Source organism: Podarcis filfolensis, assembly GCF_964270895.1.
Source record: "Podarcis filfolensis genome assembly, chromosome: 17".
Taxonomy (NCBI): Eukaryota; Metazoa; Chordata; class Lepidosauria; order Squamata; family Lacertidae; genus Podarcis; species Podarcis filfolensis.
The window spans coordinates 28,738,688-28,745,842 of record NC_139621.1 but is presented as its reverse complement, the minus strand read 5'-3'; the positions used below and the strand labels follow the sequence as shown (position 1 = coordinate 28,745,842).

The 7,155-nt window shown below is 43.3% G+C and overlaps 1 long non-coding RNA gene across 1 annotated transcript; it reads left to right on the top strand.

The window, feature by feature from the left end:
• Window positions 1-573: 573 nt before the first annotated feature.
• On the top strand, window positions 574-4,322 carry LOC310753139. The gene is made up of 3 exons (XR_014543222.1): window positions 574-694; window positions 1,673-1,740; window positions 2,850-4,322. It is a non-coding gene; the product is annotated as an uncharacterized lncRNA (long non-coding RNA).
• Window positions 4,323-7,155: the final 2,833 nt, after the last annotated feature.

Here is a 7,155-nt window from a genome sequence, read left to right as displayed (position 1 = left end):
TCCGGGTTTTGCCTCTCGCCAGTGGCGTAGCGTGGGGGGTGCAGGGGGGCCCGGCCGCACAGGGCGCAACATCTGGGGGTTAGGGTTAGGGGGCGCAAATCCACAGGTTAGGGGACGCAAATCCACGGGTTAGGGGGCACAAATTACTTGCCTTGCCCCGGGTGCTGACAACCCACGCTACGCCACTGCCTCTCGCGCATATGCAGACGCTCAAAATGACGTCACACGCATGCGCAGACAGGGGTTGAATTCTGCTCATGTTGAGAACGGGGCTTCAGAACGGATCCCATTCGCTACCAGAGGTACCACTGCAGTATTTTTAAAAAAATAGTCCAGGAAAGGCCTCCATTCTTCTATGAAAAATTCATCATTTTGATGTCTTAATTTCGCTGTCAGCTTTGCCATTTCTGCATAGTCCTTTACTTTCAAAAGCCTCCGTTGGAACCTGCTCTTCTTTCCATTTCTGCACATATAATAATAATATTCTGCTGCTGTTGTCACACACATAAATAGTTTAGGCATCTTCTTTGGAACCTCTGTCCCTATTATGCCTATCTATTTTCTTGTTTTCAGACTTTTGGAGAGACAACAAAACGTCAATTTCTTTGCCATTGTCAACATAAGGGGGTTTGGAGGGGGATTCAAGTTACAAGAAAGGGGATTCCGACTGAACATCAGGAAAAACTTTCTGGTGGTAAGATCTATCAAATTAATATTCAATAGTACATTAGAATTTAATAGTACACAATAAAATAAAATATCAGCTAATAATAAACAGAAATTTTTAACAATTACAAAAAATAATTTCTAAACTATAATCAGTAAAAATAAAAGCAAGTCACAGTGCATAAAATAACATAATACAAATTGAAGAGAAAAGACACAAAACTTATATAATTTTTTTTTTTTAATATCCCTGAACTCCTCTCTTCCCAGCTCCTCCTGTTCCTAAAGTCATGGTTTGAGAATGGCTTCTAGGCTTGGAGGCTGGACAGTGATTCTGATGACTTTTCAACACCAAAGGAAGACATTTTTAATTCCCCCAGGCATTTTAACTGTGGGGTTTTTTATCTCTAGTGATGTGCTTTTATGCTGCTCTGCCATCTGCTGTTGTTGCTTGTTTGGTTTGTTTTTAAACTAGACTGCTTTTCATTTTTAAAACCATCCCACAGTGGTTTACAACAGCAGGTTTACATAATTGTGGCAAAACTTACCAAGACAATAAAACATCACCAAGACAGTGGTGTAAAACTCACATCAATAGCTGGGCAACAACTAGGCAAAAATACAAAATTTGGATAAACAATGGGAAAAGACCCCTGTTGTTGCCTGCTTATGACTGTACACATGGGGGGCATGTACCACAAAATACCGGTAAGTGCCACTGCGGAGAATTCTTCACCGGTGCAATTTCACAGGTTGTGGCAACAAGCACCCACCAAAAATCAGCGTGATCTAACAGGTCTGCATGGGGGAAGGTGTTCTTCCAGGTAAATGTGCCCTGAAGTTGTTTAGGGCTTTCTATCTTGATAACAGCACCTTAAACCTGGCAAATTAGCAGCCCTTTCTGCGCAGGTGTTCTGTGTGAATGGCCAGATGTATCTCTTAGCAGCCTAGCTGAGTCTTCTGCACCAGTTTGCGGTTTTATTGCTGTTTTTATTTTTTAAATTAGGGATGTAAGACCGTGTTCCTGCAGCGCTCTGACGCTTAAATACCGACGGCGGCAGAAATGGTAGAATTGTAAGTCATAGAGGGCAAAATGTACAGTGGGATGTTAAAGTACATACAGAGGTTTGGGGGATGGGTTGGGAGAGTGATTGCGGACGGCCCTGTCCGTTCCTTAATCCAGGATGAGGAACTGCAGCACTCCAGATGTTGCTGAACTACAATTCTCATCGCACCTGGCTGCTGACGTCGTTGAAATTCTACTCAACATTGATCCAGAGTAGATTCCAATGTATAGTTAACAGAGTAAAAACTTAAACATGTTGCAGGATCCCCCCAAAATAGACCAGAGGTAATTGTATTTCATCCAACAGAGCCATAGCTGTCAACTTATAGATTTGAAAATAAGGGACCAGCAGCCTCGAAAATAAGGGACCAGCAGCCAAAATAAGGGATTTTAGTCAACCAGCAGCCAAAGGAAGCCTCAAGCGGTGGTTCCCACAGTGCAGCAACCCGGCAAAGGGGATGCAGCAAGTAAAACCACCGTCACCTCTCCGCTGGGAAGCGCTGAGCAAAGGCGAGTCCCCAGGCAACGTGGCCGATTTGATCGGCAGAAAGCATGCAAGCTCCACCCCCCAGTCGTTCTTAGACTCCTTATTGGGTGAGCAACGCAGCCAAGCAACACAGTTGGAGCCTCCCTCCTCCCTGGCTGGCAGGGAGGGAGGGAGAGGAGCTGAAACCCGGGAAATTTAAGGGACATCATCAATAAGGGACAGCAGCGGGACATGGCTCTGGGATAAGGGACTTTCCCGCCAAATAAGGGACGGTTGACAGCTATGAACAGAGCTTTACTGCTACTGAGGGCAAATGAGCGTAATAATCACAAATCCAATACATTCAGGACTGGCACTGTCCATAAGAAGTCCAGGTGCAGTAGACTTAACCTAAACTTACAATAACTTATAATAAGACCAAACCTTAACACTAAGCATACTATGTACAGAAAACCACACCAGAAGGAAAAGAGATAGAAAGTGAAGCCCAGGTTCCTTCTGGCCCTACTTTCATAGTCAGAATGACCTTGACAGAAAGAGATAAGAGAACCAGTTTAAACCAATTGTACTCGGCTTCTCTGAAGGAATAACCCAAACATCATGAACCTTCTGCTTGTTTCTTTCACACAGAGAAGCTTCCAGAACCCTCTTGAATTAATTATAATAGGAAAGATCTCTACACATCAGATCAATACTTTCTGCACCAAGAAATGCAAACTGACAGTTGACCATACTGACTGGGACAATTTGGAGAGGCAACAATTGCTATGAGGCTGCAATTTCCTTTATCTCTACTCTTAATGATACTGGAGAGCCAAAGAAGCTTTTACTTCAGAGTTATAGGTCATGTTGTCACACCTTCGAGGGTGTAACCCTCACTTACTTACCTGGGAGTAAGTTCCATTGAATTCAATAGGAGTTCCTTCTGAGTAGATATGCTTCGGATCACACTGTTAGAACCCTCTTACTGGTTTTACTACTGTTGCTGCCTATATATTTTTTAATCATTTTTGCTCTCATTGTTGTATTTCTGTTTTTATTATAAATCCATCCTAGGGAAGTTTATTTGAAAGGTGGGGGGTATAAATACCTAAAACAAACATACAGGTATACAGAATAAGCCATGCACAGTTGTCAGCCAACCACGAAAAAAAGCCTTGTCTGTTCTTGTGGCTTGATGTTCAGAATTTGGCAGGCAAAACTTTTCATGGCGTGGAAATAAATCATTTAACGCCTACTCATTGAGAAATTTGCGGAGAGCTGTGCTCATCGTTCCTACAGATCAAGCCGCTGTTAAACACACAGCTGCCACAACTGGTTAAAACGTTGGCAGCCCTAACTTTGCATGGCCCGATAACCAAATTTCCAGTTGTTGCACCAGTTCTTTTCCAACATGAGAGCATCAAAGCCTGCCTCGTGATCAGATTCCCATCCCGCTCTCCAAATGACTAAGAAGGCTCAGTGATATTGCCAGCTGGCTGAATAACCATGGTCTGGCCTGCTCCATCCTGTGTTATGCAGGAATCTTACCTGCTACTGTCTGCAAACCCAGCAGCTGTTGGGCGCAGGAACCAGGACAGCAAAAATAACCTTTAAGAAGAGGAGACTTAAGGGACATAAAGTTGAATTTTTGGATACTGCCCTCCTTTTCCTGGATGAACTAATGTCAATACTCAGCCCCCACCAAACTAAAATTCCAAAGATATTTTTACCAATGGTAATTAAACAGATACAAAGACAATATCAGTTAATACTCTTCAAAGTTCTGTATTCCAGAAAGCACAGCACTACTTAGCAGAGCAATCAAGTGCCGCTTCAGAAGGGAAAAACTCAAACTGGAATCAAGCTGCTACTGGTGAACTACAAAGTAAGCTGTTGTGTATTAATTGATTTTAGATACCTGCTTGTTGATTATGTGTAAAGCTTGATTATTTCGTTTGAGTGGGCAAGGCTGGGAGTTGGGGCAAGGGAAACAGGAAGTCTTTCATTGCTGCGCTAATGATCTGCCGTATGATATTTTCTCAACTGTAGAGGCTCATTAATTTGTTTCTGGTAAGGAAATATTTTCTCCTTTTCGCTGCCGCGATAAAAATGTTTTGGTTGTGCACACTTTGCAACAGAGCTTTAAACAAACCACCGGCGTCCACTAATGTATGGATTACGTGGGTAGTTAGGTAGGAGAAAGCTGACGTTGCAAGAGGAAGAGTTCAGAAGGAGAACAAAGTCAGGACCAGGCTGCCATCCAGATGTGCGATGGAGATTTCATGCAAGCGAATATCTAATATTTAACTTTGCTCGACATTATGATAAACCATTTAATCCCTTGGCTTGGTCTGGGCTGGACAAGGTCAGAATTTCAGTCTTGTCGTATCCTCTAGGTGTGTATATCTTATTCTTTCTGCCTGTAGCATGCCCCAGTGCTCTGCCTCCGTTCCTCTGCACTGCAGATGAAACTTGTCATGGGGTCAAGGAGCACAAATGTAGCAAGAGAGGTGTTTTCCTAGCCTACCTGCACTCTGCTGCATCATTCCTACTCCAGAAGGGATGATTTCTTCTGCACTTTTATTCCAAGAGGACCCTCTTATTTTTTTGCAGCTTTATGGACACTAGCAAAACAACAACAAACCTATGGTTACGTAAAACATACTCAATAAAAACACAAGACGTAACCGGCTGCACTTTTGAATAAGTAAGGTATACTATTCATTGTATCAAATTGTGGATTTCAACGGAAGTCTTGTAAAGTTCAGCAAAAAAAGCAGAAGACCCAGTGGACCAGTTCATTCTCTAGTCAGTTCATGCATAAGGTCCATACATGTATAAGTGTCTATTCCACCTGTCTGTTCATAGAGTCCAATAATCCACATGAAGGGTTGTTACAGTTCCACAGAATCCTTTCACAGAGTCTAAGACAAGGATTTCCGGAATATTAGCCTTGTTTCGCCATCCTAGGCTTCATCAGTACAATGAATAGTATACCTTATTTATTCAAAAGTACAGCCGGTTACATCTTGTGTGTTTATTGCTTTATGGATACAGCGCACAGCTCAGCTCATCACTGTTGTTGTTGTTGTTGTTAAATAAACGGGGCAAAACAACCTGTAATCTTCTATCCGTGCACATGCACTTTAAGTGTATAAATCTTAATTTTCTGATAAGTGCACATGCAAAGGACCTTAAAAATTGCAAAGATGTATAGAGGTTATTGGGTGAAGTTGTTGCAGAGGTGTTCAGCAGCACTGGGACAATATACAATGAGGTTCACAAGGGCATTCATTTCCAGTATGCCTTTAAGGACCAGAAAACTCCTCCATGAACTTTCTTAATCTTTGAAAGCTATCCAAGTTGGTGCCTATCACTCTTGTTACTGAGCTACAACTCTCGGCATCCCTTGCCATTGGCCATGTTTGCTGGGGATGATGGGAGATGTAGTCCTGGATAGCTCCGTTGGCTAGAGTGTGGATAATGCTAAGGTTGCAGGTTAGATCCCCATATGAGACAAGTGCATATTCCTGCATTCCTGAATGATCTCAGGGTCCCTTCCAACTCTACATTTCTATGAGATCCTATGAACATCTGGAGGCCCAAAGTTTTCCCACACCTGTCCTACAGCAACAAATTCCATGGTTTAATGCTGCTCAGTGTGAAGAAATAGTTTATTTTCTCTGTCCTGAATGTCCCATCATCCAGCTTCATTGTATTATGAGAGGGGGAAACTTTTCCCCATCCAATTTATTCACCCCATGCATTGTCCCATGCACCTGTATCATGTGTCCCCTTCTCACCTTTGTTTCTAAGCTAAAAAGCCTAAGAACTCTTCACATTTCCACCCAGGGAAGTTGCTCTACCCCGCTCGATCATTTTGGTTGCAAGTGCAGCCACACCATAGTTTTGTATAATTATATTGATGTGTTATATTTCCAATCCGCTTCCTAATGACCCCTTAGCATGGAATCTGCCCTTTTCACAATGCAGATGTACTGGCTTGGGTCCACAACCTCATCAAGCTCTATCCAGTATGACCCCAAGGTCTCATTCCTGGTCATTCGCTACCAGCTCAGACTCTTGTCTGTGTGTGTGTATATATATATATATGAAATTAAGAAATTATTTCTCCATCTCAGTTATATGGACAGCGTTATATGGACAGCAGTAGGGATATATTTTTCCCTTAATGGCACCCATTTAGTCATTCACTGAAGGCATTTCGACTCCTGGAAAGACTTCCAGATCAGTAATGAGCAAGATAAAAGATATAACCCACAAGGAATAGGGATGAGGAGGGATGAGGAAAGCAAGGAAACTCAGGTGCTGGTTGCAAAGTTGTTATTAAGTTTGATCCCCATATGGGACAGCTGCATATACCTGCACTGCCGAGGTTTGGACTAGATGATCCCCAGGCTCCCTTCCAACTCTACAATTCTGTAATCCTAAGGAACCAGCTAAGATTCTGCGATTCTGCGATTCTAAGAATCAGCTGAGAAGGAAACCGTTTGGAGGGTGCAGTTGCCAAATGGAAATGTTCTCTCAGCAGAGCTGATTGGAGCTGCCCCACTTCCTGTCTCTCCTTCGACTGCCGTTAACTGACAGCTGGGGCAGCGGAAGAGCCCAAGGCAGCTGGTAAATCACGATCTGGGCATGACAACTGCAGCGTGCTGCTCTAGCCTCACTGCCACCTGCCTCCTCTGCTAAGATATGCCCTCCAGCAACAGCGAGGGTCCCTTTCTGCTCCTTGTTCACCACTCAGCGGCTCTGGCTGAGCAGTGTGATCAACATCATGCCTCCTGTACTTCCTGCCACTGTTCCAGGTTCTTAATACCCACTGATGAATTGTAGGAACGCAACTGACAATTGCAAAATGGGTGATAACAGAATGGAACGTTTCCAGCCTTGCAATGCATTCTTAAAGCGTTCTCCTCTACCAGTACCTCTCCTT